This window comes from Rhinatrema bivittatum, chromosome 2 (assembly GCF_901001135.1).
Source record: "Rhinatrema bivittatum chromosome 2, aRhiBiv1.1, whole genome shotgun sequence".
In the NCBI taxonomy this organism is placed as follows: Eukaryota; Metazoa; Chordata; class Amphibia; order Gymnophiona; family Rhinatrematidae; genus Rhinatrema; species Rhinatrema bivittatum.
In genome coordinates this window covers 1,107,087-1,129,566 of record NC_042616.1, presented here as the reverse complement: position 1 = coordinate 1,129,566, position 22,480 = coordinate 1,107,087, and the positions used below count along the sequence as shown (strand labels likewise).

General features: G+C 45.9%; 1 protein-coding gene across 2 annotated transcripts in view; it reads right to left on the bottom strand.

Annotated features, from left to right (window-relative positions):
• AGAP3 (ArfGAP with GTPase domain, ankyrin repeat and PH domain 3) overlaps positions 1-22,480 on the bottom strand; it is a 1,011,227-nt gene that overhangs the window by 500,452 nt on the left and 488,295 nt on the right. The window lies entirely within an intron of this gene.

Below are 22,480 nucleotides of genomic sequence, written 5' to 3'. Positions count from 1 at the left end.
TATATCTATACACTACAACCTCTGACCCATGTGATTCTGTCACACACACACATATATTATACACTACAACCCCTGACCCACATGATCCGGTCTCACAAACATACTATATGCTATAACCTCTGATCCCCATGATTCTGTCTCACACACATATATTATACACTACAACCCCTGACCCACGTGATTCTGTCTCACACACATATATTATACATTACAACCCCTGACCCCAGTGATCCCTATCACACATATATATCTATACACTACAACCTCTGACCCAAGTGATCATGTTTCATACACATATACTATACTTTACAAGCCCTGACCCATGTAATTCTGTTACACACACACATATATTATACACTACAACCCCTGACCCACATGATCCTGTCTCACAAACATACTATATGCTATAACCTCTGATCCACGTGATTCTGTCTCACACACATATATTATACATTACAACCCGTGACCCCAGTGATCCCTATCACACATATATATCTATACACTACAACCTCTGACCCATGTGATCATGTTCATCACACACATATACTATACTTTACAAGCCCTGACCCATGTAATTCTGTCACACACATACTATACACAATTCCTGACCCCAGTGATCCTGTCTCACACTCATACTGTACACTTCAACCCTGACTCCAGTGATCCCATCACATACATGAATACTATACATAACTCTGACCCATGTGATTCTGTCACACACACAACTATACACATCACCTGACCCTTGTGATCCTGTCTCACACACACATATATTATACACTACAACCCCTGACCCAATTGATCCCTGTCACACACACATATCAATACACTACAACCCTGATCCTGTCTCACATACATATACTATACACTACAATCATGCCCCCAGTATTCCTGTCTCACACACATAAGAACATAAGAAATTGCCATACTGGGTCAGACCAAGGGTCCATTCAAGCCCAGCATCCTGTTTCCAACAGTGGCCAATCCAGGCCATAAGAACCTGGCAAGTACCCAAAAACTAAGTCTATTCCATGTTACCATTGCTAATGACAGTGGCTATTCTCTAAGTGAACTTAATAGCAGGTAATGGACTTCTCCAAGAACTTATCCAAACCTTTTTTAAACACAGCTACACTAACTGCACTAACCACATCCTCTGGCAACAAATTCCAGAGTTTAATTGTGCGTTGAGTGAAAAAGAATTTTCTCCGATTAGTCTTAAATGTGCCCCATGCTAACTTCATGGAATGCCCCCTAGTCCTTCTATTATTCGAAAGAGTAAATAACCGATTCACATCTACCCGTTCTAGACCTCTCATGATTTTAAACATCTCTATCATATCCCCCCTCAGCCGTCTCTTCTCCAAGCTGAAAAGTCCTAACCTCTTCAGACTTTCCTCACAGGGGAGCTGTTCTATCCCCTTTATCATTTTGGTTGTCCTTCTCTGTACCTTCTCCATCGCAACTATATCTTTTTTGAGATGCGGCAACCAGAACAGTACACAGAATTCAAGGTGCAGTCTCAACATGGAGCGATACAGAGGCATTATGACATTTTCCGTTTTATTAACCATTACCTTCCTAATAATTCCTAACATTCTGTTTGCTTTTTTGACTGCTGCAGCACACTGAGCTGACAATTTTAAAGTATTATCCACTATGACCCCTAGATCTTTTTCCTGTGTGGTAGCTCCTAATATGGAACCTAACATCGTGTAACTACAGCAAGGGTTATTTTTCCCTATATGCAACACCTTGCACCAGTCCAACAAGAACCTGACATCTAAAGGTAATATAGAGATGGTTTATCTTCTACATGGTGGTGATAAGCATGAATTACACTGAAGTGAACCCTAAAAAAGTTAGTGTTGAGACTGGACTAAGAGATGTAGGCTTTTTGCTGATGGGACCAAAACGGAGGAGGATAGTGCCTCCTCAGGTGGAAGAAAGACTTCCTCTGGTTAGATTTTGAGTACCTCCTGGATGAGGAAGCTGGGTCCTAAGTGGCCGTGGAGAACTGCTGGAACGTTGCATAGTGCTCACAAATCTGTGCCACCACATCCTTTACTCGATCTCAGAAGAGATTCTCTCTGGTACAGAGCACATTGGTGAGTCACTCTTGCATTTCAAGATGGAGAACAGAGGCTCGCAGCCAAGTGAGTCTGCGAAGCCCAATTACTCTGGCATAGACTCTTGACGCTGCTTCAAAATCATCATAGATCAACTGGACCATGTTTTCCACAGTTCACACCCTTAATCACCAGTGAATGAAGGGTGTATTACTGCTTCTGAGGAAATTCTATGTCAACCTCCTGCACCTGCTTCAGAATGTCCCGCATATACTGGCCCATAAAGAGCTGGTAATGCCACTATGCAGGCAATAAGCACAGCACTCTGGAAAACCTTTCTCCTAAGTGTGTCCATGGCCCTAGGATCCCTCCCTGGGGACACCGAGTGGGTCCTAGAGCGCTTGGGCCTTCTTGACAATGGATTCAACCATCACAGACTGATGTGGGATCTGCTGTTTGTCAAATCTGTGAGTCTTTTGGACAAGATATACCATGTCTGCCTTTCTGTTGATGGGAGCCCTGTGAGGGGGTTCTCACACATACTAAACAGCAACTCCTGAAGGATCTCGTACACTGGGACTGCCATAATCTCTTTAGGAAACTCCATATATTAGAGGATATCCAGTATTTTGTGCCTGGTTTCTTCCTCCAACTCTAAAGTAAAAGGGATGGCCTCTACCATCAACCAAATAAACCCTGCAAAGAAGAGGTCCTCTGGTGGGGACTTACTTCTGTCAGAGGAAGAAGAGGGATCATCACCCAGACCACTGTCAGAGCATCCACATCCCGAAGAGTACACAGGTTTCTCCCCACCATGACTAGTGGAGTAGGGATCCCTATAGGCTCGGTCCCAGCCAGCAATACAGTGATCAGAGAGGCTGGCCTATGGTGCCTGGACCTTGAGGCCACCTGGGGAAGTACAGAGCACATAAGCGAGTCACTCTTGCATTTCAGGACGGAGAACAGAGGCTCGCAGCCAAGTGATTCTGCGAATACTGATTACTGTGGCGTAGACTCTTGATGCTGCTTCAAAATCATCATAGGTCAAGGACCATGTTTTCCACATGTGGGGCCAGCCCCAAAAGGCTGTGCCAAACAGTCATACTCCTTTGTGTGCCTTAGTGCAATACCCTGGAGCGCAGTGTAATATCTGCTTATTATTCATTTCAGTTACCTGTTATCAATTTTATTCCAGTGATATCTGGAAGACCAACGCCATGAGCTGTGGCAGTAAGAGCAAGGGAAATTAGGTGCTTTCAGTAAAAGTATTAGGGAAGATAATGTGCATACTTGTTTGCTTAACATTTCATCTGTTTGAAATAAAGGTTCTTTATAGATCTGACACTAGCTGCAACTGTTAGTTTTAACAGACATGAGCAGTAGAGGGTGACAATGTCACATTAACTTAGCTTTGTCCACATGATTTAAGGTATTATAAATGTGCCATACTTTCTGGGAAAAGACAGGAGTGTTACATTCATTTATCACTCCAAATTAGCAGTTGAGCTAGTTGAATCCCACCCACATAGACCTAATTGATTGCCTGGTAGTAAAACCCACTACTTATGTTTTGTTTTGTTTTTTTAATTATTTATCATCCCTCCCCCCCAATTTTCTGCCTATGCTAAATCTATGGCTGGATCAGTCTTTGATTAAATTATGGATTGTCAGGAATTTTAATATACATGTTAGCCTCAGGGGGTACAATAATGTGGTGCACTTTTTGTCCAAGAAGGAGAACCAAGGATTAGACTAGCAAGTATTGTCAGTTGCATATCAGAAAGCCTAGTAAGAGTGAGAGATTTCTTTAGTTTATTTGGGCCTTGAATTATAACAAAAAGCAGGCTAGGAAATAGAAGGGATTTCTTTAGTGTGCTTGCAAAGTAATATAAGGTAGTATTTTTGGAAGTTTACAAAGGTCTCTTGACCTGAAAAGGTGATAAGTCTGTTATCCTGGAAATTGTCACTAGTTATGGGTCCATTCTCTCCCCGCCCAACTCACACCCACTCCAAGTTCTTTTTCTGTTATAGGTATCTTCCAACCCATTTAAAAGGAAATCTAAATAAGAGTCAAGTTTCAATATCAAACAGTTAACCCTGACCAATTTTAGATTTGTTGCTGGTCATTCACAAATTAGCATAAGTCACAGAGGTATCAATTTAAAAACCTTAGACTTCAAAAGACACCAAGCAATTTAAAACCCTGAAAATTGAGAAATGTACCTACTCCATAATCAGCATTACAACTTTAGCAACTTAATAAAACTAAGATGCAGACAGAAGTCCAGCAGCAAGCTAGGGGTTATAGAAAAATTGGTTCTTACCTGCTAATTTTCGTTCCTGTAATATCACAGATCAGTCCAGACAAGCGGGTTTTATTCATCCCCACCAGTAAATGGAGGTAGAGAAGAAAACTTTGGGCACTGCCACATATACGAGAGTGCCACCTGCAGTCCCTCAGTATTAATCAATACCCAAGCCAAGATAAAAAAAATAAAGAGCGAATGAGGCTCCCAACATGGATACCCCGACCAACTAGATAACCATGCAGAAAACGCTAAACCTAGAAATTGAAGGCAAAAAAGGGCAAATCTGCTTTGCAAATAAATACAGCAATAGACCAAGCAGTCTTTCGGCAGAGATCCTCAGGGCGGGCGTCTGGACTGATCTATAGAAACATATAGAAACACTGAAAATGACGGCAGAAGAAGAAGAGATCAAACGGCCTCATCCAGTCCTGCTCAGCAAGCTTTCACACTTATTTATTTCTCATACTTATCTGATACTCTTGGCCTTATTTTGTAACTTTTTGGTTCTATTTACCTTCCACCCCTGCCACTGATGTAGCTAGCAGTGCTGGAACTGCTTCTAAGTGAAGTATCAGGCTTAATTGGTTAAGGGTAGTAATTGCCGCAATAAGCAATCTACTCCCACACTTATTTGTTTACCCAGCCTGTGCAATTCAGTCCTTGTTGGTTGTTTAAATATAAATCCTCTTTTTTTTTTTTTTTTAATTTTATTTTATATACCGACATTCGTTGGAGTACATCACATCGGTTCACATTATAACAGGTGTAATAGCATGACAGGGGTGTCATACTATTGTACATTGTAACCTTAAACTTAATGGGTCAACAAAGAACAAAAGTAACAATATAAATTAAGCAAAGGAAGTTGAGGGAGTCAGAAGTTGGACTGGGCTAGGGGGCCTCTTCAAAAATAAACTAAGATACAATATATACAATGTGGCATGAGATAGTAATAGAATACACAGTGTGACATGTAAACGATATATATCTTGTGATTAAGGAGTCTTAGGGGGTACAGGGGGGCATAGGGGTGGGGCAGGTGTATGGAGGGGGGGTTAGCCTGTGTGTTGGTAGGCTTTGTGGAATAGCCATGTCTTCAATTGTTTTTTAAATGATTGGAAGGTTCCAGTCTGAGTTGGGAGGGTAGCTTGTTCCAGAGGGTGGGGCCAGCTACTGAGAAAGTACATTGTCTGAGGGAGGTAAGGCGGGCTAGTTTTGTGTGGGGGATGGCAAGCAGGCCTGTTTTGGGACCGCAGTTTTCTCTGGAAATCATGGGGTTGGGGAGGGTCTATAGATCAGTTGTTTTTTCCATTGTAGATGGTTTTGTGGAGGAGGGTGAGGATTTTGTATTGTGACCTGTGCATTATGGGGAGCCAGTGGAGTTTTTTTAGGATGGGAGTGATGTGTGATGAGCGATTGGTGTTTGTGAGAGATCTGGCTGCTGCATTTTGCAGCAGCTGTAGAGGTTTTGTGGTAGAGGCAGGTAGTCCGAGGAGGAGGGAGTTACAGTAGTCGAGTTTGGAGAGAATGAGGTACTGTAGTACTGTGCGGTAATCGTGGTGGAATAGAAGAGGTTTGAGGACTTGGAGTTTGTAAAAGCCTTCTTGATAGTTAGGTTGATGTGTTTTTTCAATTGAGTTCGGAGTCGAGGGTGATACCCCAGCATCTCTGACTTCATTGGTGAGGATTGAGGTTAGGCTGACTGGCGTGAGGTCTTGGATGGTTTTTGTTAAGGGTTTGTTTGAAATGGTGTACGGATTTCTGTTTTTTTTGTGATTGAGGGTGAGCGATAGCTGGGTGAGGAGGTTCTTTATTTGGATGGAGAGGGAATCCCAATATGCGATGGTGTCTGAAATGCTTTCTTTGATGGGGAGAAGAATCTGGATGTCTGCGTAGATGTAGAATGAGAGGTCCAGGCTGGAGAGGAGTTTGCAGAGGGGGAGCATATATATATTGAACAGGGTAAAGGAGAGGGATGATCCTTGAGGTACTCCATGGGGGAGTGGGAATTGGTCTGATTCACAGTTGTTGAAGTTAACTTTGTAGGATCTGTTGGATAGGTAGGATTGAAACCATTTGATGGTGTTTTCAATTAGCCCAATCTCTGTTAGTCGTGTGATTAGTATGTCATGGTTTATGGTGTCGAAGGCAGCAGAGATGTCGAGAAGGATGAGGAGGTAGGACTGGCCGGTGTCGATGCCTCGTAGAGCTGTGTCTGTTAGAGATAAGAGGAGGGTCTAGGTGCTGAGCGATTTTCTAAAGCCATGTTGGGTGGGGTACAGGATGCTTTGGTTTTCTAGGTGTTCGGAGAGTTGGAGATTCACATGCTTCTCGATGATCTTGGCTATGAATGAGAGATTTGAGATGGGCATGTAGTTGGAAAGGTCGGTGGGGTCGAGGTGTGGTTTTTTGAGAATGGGTTTCATTATGGCACATTTCAGGGCTTCTGGGAAGATGCCTTGTTCAAGTGAGGTATTTATGTCGGCAATGGGTTTGGCAATAATATCTAGGATGAGTTTGAGAGTCTTGACTGGGATGGGGTCGATGGGGTGTAATGCAGGGTTGATTTTCTGTATGATTTTCTTGACTTCGATAGAGGCGATGAGTTTGAAGTTGGACCAGGTGGGTAGTGCTTCAATGGGTGGGGTCGTTGTTTCTTCTTTTGTGTGGAGGCTGAGAATTATGAGTTTGATGACTTAATCGGAGAAGAAGCGGGCGAGTTCCTGGCAGGTCTTTGCGTTGTCTGTGGTTGGAGCAACGAGGTTGGGTTGTGTTAGTTTGGAGATGATGTCAAAAAGGGCTCTGGGGTTGTGCACATGTTGATGGATTTTCTTTCTGTAGAACTCTCGCATGGCTTTGTTGGTGTCGGTTCTGTAGGTATGGAGTAAGCTTCTGTAGCTGTCGAGGTGGGAAGGAGTGGGATGTCTTCATGTTTTTTCGGCTTGTTGGAGGAGTCTTTTAGAGTTTTTCAGTTCCGGGGTGTACCAAGGGGTTTTGTAGGAGTTGTTGTTGGTGATTGCTTTGGAGATAATAGGGCATTTGCTTTTGGCGATTTCTGCATTAATGTTGAGCCAGGAGTTGATAGCAGTCTTTGGATCGTTGAGGTCTAAGGTGGTAAGGGCGCTGGGGAGTGCTTCGGTAAGGTCATCACTGGAGCAAGGTTTGTGGAAATTTTTGGAGTTGTTGTGAGGGGGAAGGGTTTTGATATGTAGGGTGGTCTGGATAAGTTTGTGATCAGACCAGGGGATGCTGGTGGTGGTGGGTGGGCTGTTGGATGTTGAGATTTTATTGTTGATGAATATCAGGTCGAGGGTGTGACCTGATTTTTGTGTTGGGGAGTGAATGATTTACTTGAAGTCCATTGCAGTCATGGTGTCGAGGAGGAGTTTGCATTGGGGAGGGAGTGGGGAGATGTCCATGTGGAGGTTGAAGTCTCCTAATACTATGGCAGGTAGATCCATGTTGATTTGTGAGGAGATGGTTTCGATGAGGGTGGAAAGGTTTTGATCTAGGCATTTGGGAGGGGCGTATAGTAGGAGGATTTGGAGGTTTTTGGATTTGAAGAGGCCAATTTCTAGTGGGGGGGGGGGGGAGTGTTGATGGGGATGTATGTGAGATTGAGCTTTTTACGGGCTATAAGGAGAAGGCCACCTCCTTTTAGGTCTGGGTAGGGAGAAGATGTTGTATGTTGCTTGGGGGAATTGGTTGATTAGGGCTCTGTCTGATTTTTTGAGCCATGTTTCAGTGATGCAGAAGATGTCAGGGTGGTTATCTGTTAGGAGGTCATGTAGGATAGGGATTTTTTCGGAGATGGATTGTGCGTTGATGAGTAGCAGAGAGAGTATTGAGAGGGCCGTGAGGGGGTTGTTGAGGGTGGTGGGGATTTGGGTGAGGCGCCTTCAGTGGGGGGGGGGGGGTGGTGTGATGTCTAATGTGTGGAGGCAGTTGCAGTACAGAAGGGGTAATTTGGGGTAGGTATGCATGGTGGTGCTGGGTGGGGAGGTGGGGAGGGGGGGAGGGGGGAGGTGGAGGTAGGGTGTTGGCTCTGTGTGTGCTGTAGGCATCCCTGGATGTTGGCCTGGGAGTGAGGGAGGGGTGAGTGGGGGTATTGGGTGAAGGGTGAGGGGGATGTGGACCAGGGGTTAGGAAGGGAGAGTGTCCGTTAAGGTGTTTATTGATCGGGCGAAGAGTGGGCTGGGGGATGTGATCTTGGGGTGCACGAAGGGGCGAACAAAGGGGCAGGCTCCTTTCTTCATTCCCCCCTCCCACCACCACCACCCACCGTTGAAGCAGTGAGCTGCGCTGGATATGCATTCCAAGTGAAGTATCAGGCTTAATTGATTCGGGGTAGTAACCACCGTAACAAGCAAGCTACTCCCCCACTTTTTTGTGAAGGCAAATCTTTTTTTCCACATTTCCTCTTGCCGTTGAAGCGTAGAGCAATGTTGGAGTCGCATTAACCGTGTGTATGTTTATTGAATAAGGTTATTAATCTCCAGGTAGTAGCTGTCATTCCCGCAAGCCATCCCCATGTGGTATTACAGGAACGAAAATTAGCACATAAGAACCAATTTTCCTTTTCTGAACATACCCAGATCAGTCCAGACAAGCGGGATGTACCAAAGCCCTCTTAAACTGGTCGGGAACCCAAAAGACCCACTCGAAGAACACTCTCTCCAAAAAGGGGTAGGTTGTAATGCTTAGGTTAGAAGTGTGCAATGAAGATCACACCGCGGCGCTACAGATCTCTTGGGAAGACACCAGTTGACACTCAGCCCAGGATGGTGCCTGAGCTCAAGTTGAATGTGCTCTAAGACTCACTGGAACCACTCTTCCTTTTGATACATAAGCTGCCAGAGATTCATCTCTTTCAACCAATGAGACAAAAGAAGCCTTAGACGCCTCTTTTCGCCCTTTTTTTGCTCCCCCTACACAGGATGAACAAATGATCAGAACGATGAAAAGCATTAGTGACTTTCAAGTAATGTAATACCACCTGTCTCACATCCAAAGGTGAAGTTCTCGGCCCATTGAGGGATCTCAAGCCCAATCTGGAAACCCGGGTAACTCCACTGATTGGTTTACATGAAAACCCGACACACCCTTAGGAAGAAATGAAGGTACTGTATGCAAGGCAACCGTATCGGACGATATCCAGAGAACAGATCACGCCACGAAAGCGCCTGCAATTCTGAAATCCTTCTAGCCGAACAGATAGCTACCAAAAAGACTGTCTTCAGAGTCAGGATCTTCAAAGATACCCGATTCAGAGGCTTGAACGGCTCCTCGCAAAGGACCTGTAGCACGAGATTAAGATTCCAATCCAGACAAATGTGACGCAGAAGTGGAAGGAGATGTTTGACTCCTCGTAAGAAAACGCACCACAATCTGGAGGGCTGCCCAAGGCCTTCCCCCTGGACTCTCCCTCTGAGACAACCCAAAGCGGAAACCTAGACCCAAAGGAAAACTATGGCTAATCCTTTGGATAAAACCACCTGCAAAAAGCAAATGTTGCTTACCTGTAACAGGTGTTCTCACAGGACAGCAGGATGTTAGTCCTCACAAATCGGTGATATCATCAGGATGGAGCCCAATCACGGAAAACTTCTGTCAAAGTTTCCAGAACTTTGACTGGCCCTACTGGGTATGCCCAGCATGGCACTAACCCAGCAGCCAGCAGGGGTTCCCCTTCAGTCTTATTTGAAAGCTACAGGCAGTGCCGAAAATAAAATAACAAAATGTTACGAACCCAACACCACGGGGCGGCAGGCGGGTTTCGTGAGGACTAACATCCTGCTGTCCTGTGAGAACACCTGTTACAGGTAAGCAACATTTGCTTTCTCACAGGACAAGCAGGATGGTAGTCCTCACATATCGGTGAGTACCGAGCTGAGGATGTCCGAACATGCACCAAATGTACCCAATGGCGTGCAACAGGCACAACAACTGGGGTAGAATTTGGTAGAGGGCATCCTGAACCCCACCGGGCAGGCGGAAGGGTGTAGGTACGTCACGTTGGAAATAAGTTACACAGGACAGACTGGCCGAAGATGGAATCTTGTCTTCCAGCTTTGTCCAAGCAATAGTGGGCTGCGAAAGTGTGGCGAAAACTCCACGTGGCAGCCCTGCAAATGTCAGGAAGCGGCACCGATCGCAGGTGTGCCACTGAAGTTGCCATGGCCCTCACAGAGTGTGCTTTAAACACGGTCTTGAAAGGAATGCCTGCTTGCTGGTAGCAAAGAGATATGCAGTCCGCCAACAGGAGGAGAGGGTCTGCTTACCCACAGGTTGCCCTAATTTGTTGGGATGGAAAAGAGACGAATAACTGAGTGCTCTTCCTGTGGGCAACTGTACGGTCTAGATAGAAAGCTAGAGCCCGTTTACAGTCAAGGGTATGCAGAGCCTGTTCCCCTGGATTGGAATGGGGCCTGGGAAAAAAGGTAGGTAGTATGATGGATTGATTAATGTGAAACTCCGAAACTACCTTGGGTAAAAACTTAGGGTGAGTGCGGAGTACCGCCCGGTCCTGCAGGAGTTTAGTGTAAGTAAGTGTAACTAGGGCCTGTAACTCACTAACCCTGCGAGCTGAAGTGATAGCTAATAGGAAAATCACTTTCCATGTGAGATATTTTAGGTCACAGGAGTTAAGAGGCTCGAATGGTGGTTTCATGAGCCAACCAAGAACCAGAGGACATAAAGGTGGCTTGATATGGAGCAAGCCCTTCAAAAATCGTGTTACGAGTGGTTGTACTGATATAGGGACATCCCTGACACCTTTATGGAAGGCGGCTACCGCACTGACATGCATTCTAATAGAAGAGGTTTTTAGACCTGACTCTGACAGATGCCAGAGATAGTCCAAAAACCTTGGGATTGGACAGGAAAAGGGATCAAGGGACTGCGAAGTGCACCATGATGTGTACCTTTTCCACTTATAGGAATAAGATTTTCTTGTGGAAGGCTTCCGTGAAGCAATCAGGACACAAGAAACCAATCTGAAAGGTTAAGTGGTTGAAGGATTAACCTTTCAACATCCATGCCATCAGGGACAAGGCCTGAAGATTGAGATGGCGTAGGCATCCTTCGTTTTGAGTGATCAGATGCGGGTTCGTTCCCAAGGTAATGTGCCTGCGGATGGAGAGATCCTGGAGAATGGGAAACCACACATGGCATGGCCAGTGAGGTGCTATCAGGATCATGGTTCCCTTGTCCTGATGGAGCTTCACGAGAGTCTTCGAGAGAAGAGTAAGTGGAGAGAATGCATAGAGCAGACCGGTTGCCCACGAGAGGGAGAATGCATCTCTGGGCTGAGAGCGCTCGCTCCGAATGAGGGAGCAGAAATTGTCGACTTTGTGGTTCTGAGGGGATGCAAAGAGGTATGTCTGGGGATAACCCCATTGTTGGAAGATGAAAGACCGCTACCGAGGGGCTGAGAGACCACTCGTGCGGTTGGAAGACACGACTCAGTTTGTCTGCCAAGACATTGTCCACTCCCGGCACGTAGGTGGCTCTGAGGTACATCGAGTGGGATAGGGCTTCCGCCCAAATCTGCGCAGCTTCCTGACACAGAAGAAAGGCGTCTGTGCCTCCCTGCTTGTTGATGTACCACATAGCCACCTGGTTGTCCGTCTGAATCAGGATGACGTGATTTGATAGGCGTTCCTGAAAGCCCTGAGAGCATATCGCATTTGCTCGAAGTTCTAGGAAGTTTATTTGATGTTTTGGCTTCCTCTGGAGACCAAGACCCTTGTGTCTGTAGATTGTCCACGTGGGCTCCCCACCCGAGGTTGGAAGCGTCGGTGGTGAGGATGAGTTGAGGATCTGGCACTTGAAAGGGCAGTCCCTGGAGGAGATTGTTGTGATTTTTTCCACCAGGCCGAGAGACAGACTGAGTGAGTCGGTGATGTGGACAATGGTCGACAGAGGCTGAACAGCTTGAATCCATTGTGACCTCAGAGTCCAATGCAGTGAGCCTCATGGCCAGGTGGGCCCATTGGTGTGACATTGACTGAGTGCGCCATGTTCCTAAAAGGACGAGGAAATTGGCGAGCTGTTGCTGTATGCTGAGACTGCAACTGGTGAGCAAGAGACACGAGAGTTAGTGCTCGTTGTTGAGGTAGAAAGGCTTTTGCCTGTAAGGTGTCCAAGTCTGCCCCAATGAACGACAAAGTTTGAGATGGGACTAAATAGGATTTCTCGTAATTGATGAGAAATCCTAGAGAAATTAAAGTGTGTAGGGTCAATTGAGGGACGACCGAGCGGCTGGGTTAGAGCCCTGATTAACAGTCATCGAGATAGGGGTAGAAGTGAACACCTTCTTCCTGAGAAAAGCTGCAACAACCACGAGACATTTGGTAAAGACTCGTGGTGCCGATGCTAGGCCAAACGGAAGCACGCAGTATTGATAGTGCTTTGGGTCTACTAAAAACCTGAGGTACTTGCGATGAGAGCTGGAGTTATCGCAATGTGTGTGTATGCTTCCTGAAGGTCCAGAGAGCAGAGCCAGTCTCCTCTTTGCAGAAGAGGTAGAAAGCGAGCCCAAGGTTACTATCTTGAACTTTTCTCGGTGTAGGTACTTGTTGAGAGCACGTAGGTCCAGAATTGGACGAACTCCCCCGGATTTTTTGGGGATCAAAAAGTATCGGGAATAGAACCCTAGGCCTTGCTGCGAGAGAGGGATGGGTTCTATTGCTCTTAACTGGAGAAGAAGGGAAACCTCCTGCTCCAGGACAGAATGGTCGGATACTCCCCATGCTTGCAGAGGTGGTGAGTCCGGTGGAAGAACAAGAAAGTTTAGGTGGTAACCCTGAGCAATGATTGCTAGCACCCATTGGTCGGTTGTGATTGATTGCCACATGCCGTGAAAGTGGCACAATCGACCTCCCACTGGTATGCTTGGCAGAGGAATCATGCTGCTGCTCTCCAACTGAAAGTCAAAAACCTGAAGCAGGTCCCGGCTGGGGAGCTGCTTGCGGCTTTTGCTTTCGGGCCTGGCGAGGCTGAGGTTTTTGAGAAGGCCTCGTAGTTCGGGACCTTGCTGGTGGAGGATAGTACTTCCTTGGACGGAAGAATGACTTCTTAGAGTCTTTCCTAAAGGGCTGCCTTGAAGGGAAGTCAGAAGGTATCGATGAGAGCTGTTTAAGGGTCTCATGATGCTCCTTAAATTCAGCCACTATTTGCTGGATCTGTTCACCGAACAGATTGTCTCCTACACATGGCAGGTCAGACAGCCTGTCTTGTACTTCTAGGCGAAGGTCAGAAGATTTGAGCCAGGCCCATCGTCTTGCCGAAATGGCATCTGCAGACACTCTAGTAGAGGTGTCGAAGATATCGTAAGCTGTTCTTATCTCATGCTTTCCTGCCTCAAACCCCTTGTTGACAAGGATTTGATGCTGTTGTTGGAATTGGTCAGGCAGGGTTTCAGAGAAGTCCTGTATCTGCTTGAAAATGACCCTATTGTATTTGGTCATATACAGCTGGTAAGCAGCAATTCTGGAGATCAGCATGGCCCCTTGGAACACTCGACCAATATTGTCTAGGAACTTGTGTTCCTTAACAGGAGGGGTAGATGAGTGAGGCTTCGTCCTTTTTGCTTTCTTTTGAGCCAATTCCACCACCACTGAGTGGTGGTCGAGCTGAGATGTTTGAAAGCCAAGGGCTGATTGTACTAAATAGGGAATGTCAGCTTTTCTATGGACTGGGGCAACGGATCCAAGGTTTTCCCAGTTCTTTTTGAGGAGGTCAAGAAGAACTTGATGAATGGGAATAGAAGTGATCACTTTAGGGGCATCCAGGAACTGGAGGAGCTCCTTCATCTGGTGCCTATCATCCTGCTCCGTCTGAAGCTGAAAAGGGACCAACTCCGACATTTCCTTCACAAAATTAATGAAAGGTCCTCTGGAGGAGAACGCTTTCTACTTTCAGCAGGAGAGGGAGGTGAAGGTAAGTCATCAGTGTCTGTGGAAGTATCATTACCCCAGTGTCATAAGGATCAGCAGACTGACCTGTAGAACGAGAAGGGGGCTGGATATCCCGAAGGCCCACAGGCTGAGGCTCCGAGAAAATCGAGAAGGAATCACCGGGGGCACTGTGGACGGCCTGGAAGGCATCGGTGCCGGTATCGAAGGCATCGATGGCGGCGATGTGCGTATCATCCCCGATGAATGAATCGGTGGCGAGGGACGAATTGTCATCGATGGCTGAGGCAGTACTCCCGAAGGAGGAATGCGGTACGGTGTTTCTCCTCCCGATGAAGCTGTCAACGGGGAGCGCACCGGAGCCATCGGAGACCTGGGAATCACTGGTGAAGGGCAGTCATGAGCGCCTCCATCCGGTGATAGACAGCGGTGCCAGCGCTGTTGTCATCGGGTCGGTGACCGCTTCCACTCTCGGTTCCGGTGTCGGTTCCGAAGGAACCTGGACGCCGTTGCAATCGCCTTGTCGATGGCCTCCTGGACCAGCCGGTCCAGTTTCTTCCCGGAGACCTGGAGCAAGCAGCCCCGGCTCCGTGACGGAAGAAGGGAGGCAGAGGCACAGTCGGAGGGACCACCTTACAGGCGTAATCGCGACTCCCAAACCCAATCGGGTGAGGGTGGCCTCAATGTCCCGGTCGCAAGGAATGGTCGGTGCCATTCCTGGACGGGGCTTCTTCGATGGTGGCTCGGACAGTGGCAAGGTCGATGATTTCGCTCCCTCGACAGTCCGAGACTTACGATGCCGATGGCGATGTTTTCTCCCCTACGATCCCCTCGATCTTGAGGGGGAGAAACGGGAGTCGCTGGCCATGAAGACGTCGATGGGCGGACGGTCACCGGACAGTGGTCGATGCTGGTGCGACTTCGACGGTACCGGTTCCGATGACGTCGATGCGATGGATGGCGTCGAGGTGTGAGCACGGAAGGAGGAGTCCCATCTTCTCCATTCTGGCTTTGCGACCTTTTGGTGTCATGAGGGCACATTTGGGTGCAAGTCAGGACATCATGCTCACGGCCTAAACACATTACAACAGAACCCATGAGGGTCTGTGATAGACATGGTACGAGTACAGTCTGGTCACCGAAGAAACCCTGTCACCATGGCCATCGAAAAAGATCGAGCAGTGGTTACGGTCGACGGGCCAGTTGGCCGCGAGGGGCCAAACTCGACGGTAATCGACGAAAGACGGTCAAAAACTTACCGGAGTACCGCGGCCTGAGAAAAGTTAGATGAGGGACCCCTGTGGGCAATTTAAGTTTAATTAACTCCGTGAGGAAAATTCCTGTCAGGAATCTCTTCTAAGCTCCTAAACCGCGAGGTTACTACTGAGCGGAAAAAAGAAGACTGAAGGGGGACCCCCTGCTGGCTGCAGGGTTGGTGCCCAGTAGAGGCCAGTCAAAGTTCTGGAAACTGACAGAAGTTTTCCGTGATTGGGCTCCATCCTGATGATGTCACCCATATGTGAGGACTACCATCCTGCTTGTCCTGTGAGAAAGACAAATATGGGACACCAGACACCTGAAGAGGGTCCAATTCCTGTTGTCCACACCAGGTCTCAAACACCTTCCATACCCTGGAATAGGCTAAAGAGGTAGCAGGGCATCTCACTTGCAGCAGCATGGTAATTACTGGTTCCAAATACCCCCTCACTGGTGCCATTGGTCTGCCCCGTCACATGGTACGAGCAATGGACGGCCCAGCCCCTGTGACAATGTAAGGGCAAAGGGCCACCGGCGCCATTTTGATTACTGGCAGCCAATGGCCCAAGAGCAGGAGATCGCTCCCGGACCCCCGCTGGACCACCAGGGACGTTTGGCAAGTCTTGGGGGGTCAGGAGGGTGGGGGGATTGTAGTTAATTATTGGGGGTTTTTTTTCATATTCGCTCCATAAGCCGCACAGACATTTCCCCCCCACTTTTGGGGGAAAAAAGTGCGTCTTATGGAGCGAAAAATACAGTATATCACAATGACAGAACAGTTCAAATTGGGGGAGGTGTGGTGCTATATGTTAAAGAGAGCATAGAGTCAAACAGGATACAAGTTCTGCAAGAACCAAAATGTAGAGTGGAATCTTTATGGATTAAATTCCATATGAGAAGGGAAATGAAATCACAGTGGGGGTATACTACCATTTACCTGAACAGACAAACAATGTAATGCTAACAGAAATTAGGGAAGTTAACAAAAATAGCAACACTGTAATAACGGGTGATTTCAATTACCCTGGCACTGACTGGGTAAAAATCACATCAGGACATGCCAAGGAAGCAGTTTCTGGATGAAATAAATGACTGCATTATTTCCAGATTCAAAATGCATTTGTTTCACTAACAGCAACTGATACTGGCTAGAATCCACATACTGATACTTTAACGCTCTCCTATCCTTTTCCAGAAGCTGACATATATTTTGGGATCCTACCCTTTTATCCTGAGCTTCTAGTCTCCTAATATCAACCAGCAAAGAATCAATTTGCTTGTGTCTCACATTTTTTTCCAAGAAGCCCATGTGATTAATTTACTCCTTATAACCGCTTTTAGACCATCCCATACCATGCTCTGTTTTTACCTCCCTATTCCTGTTAAATTCCAAATACTCCCTTATATCTTCTTCTGTCTTCCCAGCCACTATACATCCATATGTAGAGTCTCATTCAGCTTCCACATGGAACTTCCACTAGGCGTCAGCACCCCCGCAACTGTATCCATATAATAGCATGATCTGACTGGGTACAGCACTCTATCCCTGCTTTAATATCCTCCCCTCCCCCCCAATCAAAGAGTTCTCCACCAAAATAAAATCATGGCGACAATAAGTACCATGTGGAATTGAATAGCATGTGTAGTCCCTGGAAGATCATCCAGACATCTATAAGATTCAATGTTCTATATTCATATCCAGTAATTTCCCTCTATGTCACTTAAAGGCTCATCCCAAAGATGCCACTTCTGGTTTTATAGTTAAATTAAAATCCCCCCCAATTATCAGCGGACCTTGAGCGAATGTTAACATTTGCTCCTTTATCCTCTCAAAAAACTAGCCCCGATCAGAATTTGAAGCATACACATTCACTATCATGAACAACATGCCTTCAAGCTTCACATTAATAAGCACAAATCTACCCTCTGTGTCTTTCTGAGTGCCTTGGATAACTGCCTTCAGTGTTTTGCTGATTGGAACCTCCAACCAAGGACATTTCTTCCCTGCTGCAATTGATGCCGCTACCACCACCCCATCAAAAGCCTTATGTTTCAATTATCTTGCATCCCCTTTAAGAAAGTGGGTTTCCTGTATCAATACTATGCCTGCACGCAATTTTGAACCTCTCTGAACAGCAATTATCTTTTCACTGGTATATTATGCCCTTTAGCATTAATCAATACCATAGTAAATCCCATCATTTAAATATCAGTTTCTATATCCAATCCTTTGCTCTCCACCCTTCTCCATCCACTCTTCCCTTCCCAACCCAACAGCCCTCTTCACCTCCCCCCACCCCTCCCTAACCCTCATCATCCATTTTGCCCTCTCCACTCCCAGAAGAGCTTACCAGTAGAGGAAGTCAGATGTCAATCCCCCACATTTTCTAAACAAAACCAAAATAAAGCAGAGTTGCTTACCTGTAACAGGTGTTCTCACAGGACAGCAAGATGTTAGTCCTCACATGTGGGTGACATCATCAGGATGGACCCAATCACGGAAAACTTCTGTCAAAGTTTCTAGAACTTTGACTTGGCACCTACTGGAACATGCCCAGCATAGCATCAACCCTGAATACAGCAGGGGTCCCCCTTCAGTCTCGTTTGTAGTAAAAGTACGAGCGAAAAAATAAAATAAGAAATTGTAAGTGAATCCAACTCCGTGGGGTGGCGGGCAGGTTTCGTGAGGACTAACATCCTGCTGTCCTGTGAGAACACCTATTACAGGTAAGCAACTCTGCTTTCTCACAGGACAAGCAGGATGGTAGTCCTCACATATGGGTGAGAACAGAGCTGAGGATGCCCAAGTAAAATTTATTTTATATACCGACGTTCATTGGGAATATCACATCGGTTACCCTCCCACCTTCCAGATATAACCAGCAGCTTAAGAGCTCCAGTCACCTCCCTCCTGCCAAACATATGTAGCAGCATCAGCAGCTGAAGCCTCCCATCCTGCCACATAAAAGCATCATAAGCATAAGGGCTCCACTTAGAAGCAGAAGCTGATGGGTGCCAGTAGCCTCCTTCCAGCCAGAGAGAAGCATCAGCAGCTGCTGCTGAAGGGCCTCAGTCACCTCTCGCCTGGCAAAGAAAAACAAAAGGAACTGCTGAAAGGCCACAACCCCCTTCTGTGGGTAGAAGCAGCAGCTGAATGGTTGCACAGTATCTTCTTCCTGCCTCATATGTATTACCTATGGGCCCCATCAATGTGAAGGGACCAAGCCACCTTCACTCGCCAACTGCAATCAGTAGCAACCCCTACCAAGGTGAAGTAAGGGAGCAATTTTCCAGACCTGATAAAACTGCAGTGCATTATTTTCCCATGATTTTGAACTATTTTTATTCTGTACCATATGCCAGTATTACTACCTACCTGTTATGGGACTGTATTCATACTGTAACTACACATAAAAATAAATATAAAAAGACTTTCTGGACAGACTGGATGGACCACTTGTTTTTTCTGCCATCATTTACTATGTAACTCTCTAATCAATCTCCCCTCCCTCCATCCCCAGCAGTATATCAAGCTGGGAACTGTAGGCTGGAGTTCTCCAGAGAGCCATGCTAGCTGTGTAGAGCTAGGAAGGCAGTAATATTCCTATCCTCCAGGTATTAGGGGTTGACACACACACCCAAGTAAAGCCCTCATTAGTCCAAAAGGAGACCCCCCTAGAGCAAATCCTGTTTAAACCACTAGCCAGGGCCGGGTCTCTAAGGGTTGCCTCAAATCCAGTTGAGCTGTCTTCAATCTAACTTCTTTCATGCTTCATAAGGAAGTACTTGGATATTTTTGTTTCTTCTGTAAATTGTAAGAAACCTGTGTTTGATATATGCTCTGCCAGTTGTGTCTACAATCCTGACTCAATCACTTTCTCTTCAATCCCCCCTATCCCCAGCCATCATTCTTTCAATTGAAAAACAAAGTGATGGCAGGGGAGGGGGGAGGGGATTGAAAGTATGTGACTACTGGGGAAGAGGTATGATGAAGTTGTTAGTAGGTAGAGGAAATTTACATGAATGTCCCAATTTATGACAGGGTTGCAGCTCAAAAATATTTTGGATAAAGAAAAAACCTGCGAAACAGCTCTTCGGTTTGGAAAGGTTGCAGACCTCTGTTCTAAATTCACAAAACCCATTGATAAGCATGTGAAATGCTGCAATATTTGCAACACTCATTCCCACATTGAAAAGTTACATGTTTTAAGCTAAGAAAAGTTAAGCAGTGCATTAACCTGAAACTATCCAAACACCAATGTAATGAAAAAGAAAAACATGATAAATACAACACAAATTGAAAGAGTTAAACACAACCAAAAGCACCCAATGGAGTGCAACAGGTACAACAACAGGGGTGGGTTTGGTTAAGAGGGCAGCCTGAAATTCCCAGTGAGTCGCTGGAAGGAAGTTGGGTTATTAAGCTGAGAATAAAATGCGTAGAACAGACTGGCCAAAAATGGAATCTTGCCTGCCAGCCTTGTCCAGGCAATAATGAGCTGCAACGGTATGGAGAGAACTCCACGTGGCAGCTTTACAGATGTCAGTGAGGGGCACCGAACGGAGGTGCGCTACTGACGTTGCCATGGCTCTTATAGATTGCGCTTTCATGCGTTCCTGAAGCGGAAGGAAATACAGTCCACTAGCCAGGAGGACAGGGTCTGCTTGCCCACCAGACTTCCCAGTTTGGTCGTATCGAAAGAGACAAACAGCTGGGTGGACTTCCTTTGAGCTGCAGTGCATTCCAGATAAAAGGCTAACGCACATTTGCAGTCCAAGGAATGCAGCGCTCGCTCACCTGAATGTGAGTGGGGTTTTGGAAAGAAAGTATGTAGTATAATGGATTGATTCAAATGAAACTCAGATACACCTTTGGCAAAAATTTAGGATGAGTGCGAAGCACTACTCGGTCGAAGTTGCGCGCATATCGTCTGATGATCATTAGTGCTCAGGTGAGCCCGTACCAGAACACCAGAGATATTATCCCCATTAGTGAGCACTAGATCGAGGATCACACCCTTCCTCATGGGTTCCATTACCATTTGTTTGAGAAGAGCACCGTGAAGGGCATCCACTATCTCTCTACTTTTTGTAGATTCTGCAGAAGGGATGCTCCAATCCACATCTGGAAGATTAAAATCTCCAACGAGCAACACTTCTCCCTTCTTTCCCACCTTTTGGATGTCCTAGATCAGTTCTCTATCCAGTCCATCTGTTTGGATTGGAGGCCTGTAGATCACACAAGTAAAACAGGATGCACCATTTTCTCTTTTTACGACGGTTCTTAACACTTCTTCTTTACCCCACGTCCCTTGCAATTTAGTTGCTTGGATATTGTTTTGGTCATAAAGAGCAAGTCCTCCCCTTTCCTGTCCTTCCTTAACAAGTTATTAGCCTGGGATGGCTGTGGCAGTGAACTATATCTTCATAACAGCACCAATGTCCAATTCAACCTCTACCATTAGGGCTTGCAGGTCTGGGATTTTATTGCTCAAACTACAAGTATTTGTGGTCACAGCTTTCCAGCTGCTCTTCCTAGTTGCCTTTTCAAATTTTTTGAACTGATTGATTTTGTTACTTTCTCTTCCCACTTTCTGTATTGCTTGGGGGTGACATTTGATTTCACTGGTGACTTCCTGCCACCCCATTCCCAGACAAACGTAGGCCATCCTTACCATATAATCTTTTATTGCTCCATACGTGTACCCAAGCCTCCAATGTATCCAGGCAATAGTCTTTGGCATGTGTCCAATCTTTTCCCCTAGATTTTGGAAATCTTCCTGTACCTTGTAGTCACCATTTATAGTGAGGTCATTGGTTCCCAGATGGATGATAACATTGATATCAGTGTTCTTACTTTCTTCTATAATTGCATTGACTACCTGATTTACAATTCTATTAGCTGAGCATCCTGGAACGATTTAACCATCAAACTGAGTTCCCAAATTGCTTCCTCTGATGACCAAGTCTCCCAGAAGTAGTAGCTTTTTTTTTTTTTTTTTATCACCTAACAATGTTGAAGTGTTTCTGGGTGCACTGGGTGACTACTTCCCTTTCAGATATCATGTTCTGTTGTTGGGGCTTCTTCATTTTCCAAAGCAGAAAAAGCATTATGTAAGCATAACAGCTGAGTGAGCGGGTATCTCTACATGACAGGCCTTATTCTGCCAGAGTCAACTGTAATCCAGTTATTCCTGGGATTCTGAATCTTTGATGTTTGACTTCTCTATGGGAGTGAGGGTAAGTATTCATGATACTGTCCAGTTGGGGAGACGGGTGTCAAAGTCACTTCTTGTTCTACCAGATCCCACAGTAAACCATTTATTCTTGTGATTCTGAATCTTCTGTCTCTATCAAATTTCCCCTGTCCTCTAGAGTATTCATGTTTTGATCTAAAAGTCTATCCCCGTCAAACCCAGAAGGTCTCCGTAGACCTCTTTAAAAACCTAGGAAACAACAAGGTCTCATCTTGTTGCTTCCCAAGTATGTAAAGAGGTCCACGGAAACCTGCTGGGCTTGATCGACCATTGAGTTGACTTTGCCTGCCATTTCTTATGATTCCCCCACCACCGATGAATCCCCAATGTTTTTAGGAATTTTTATTATATGTATTTTGAACCATTTGTGAGTACTACTGTATGTTTTATTTATTATTTTATATGTTGCTGGTTCTGTATCCCAACTTAGCCTTTACTCATATGGGTGGTTTAATAAATGTAAATAAATAAATAAAAATGTCCTAGACAGACATGGAGCCAGGGAAGCTGAAAACCTCCATATGGGAAAAAATGAAATGGCCACTACTTACTATGAGCATAGCTCGAGTGCTCACCCTTCCCATTCCAACTCAAAACTGTCATTTCTTGCACAACAGAAAGCAGAAAAGCAACTGGAATCTACAAAAGAGCCAGCAAACCACATGAAAGAA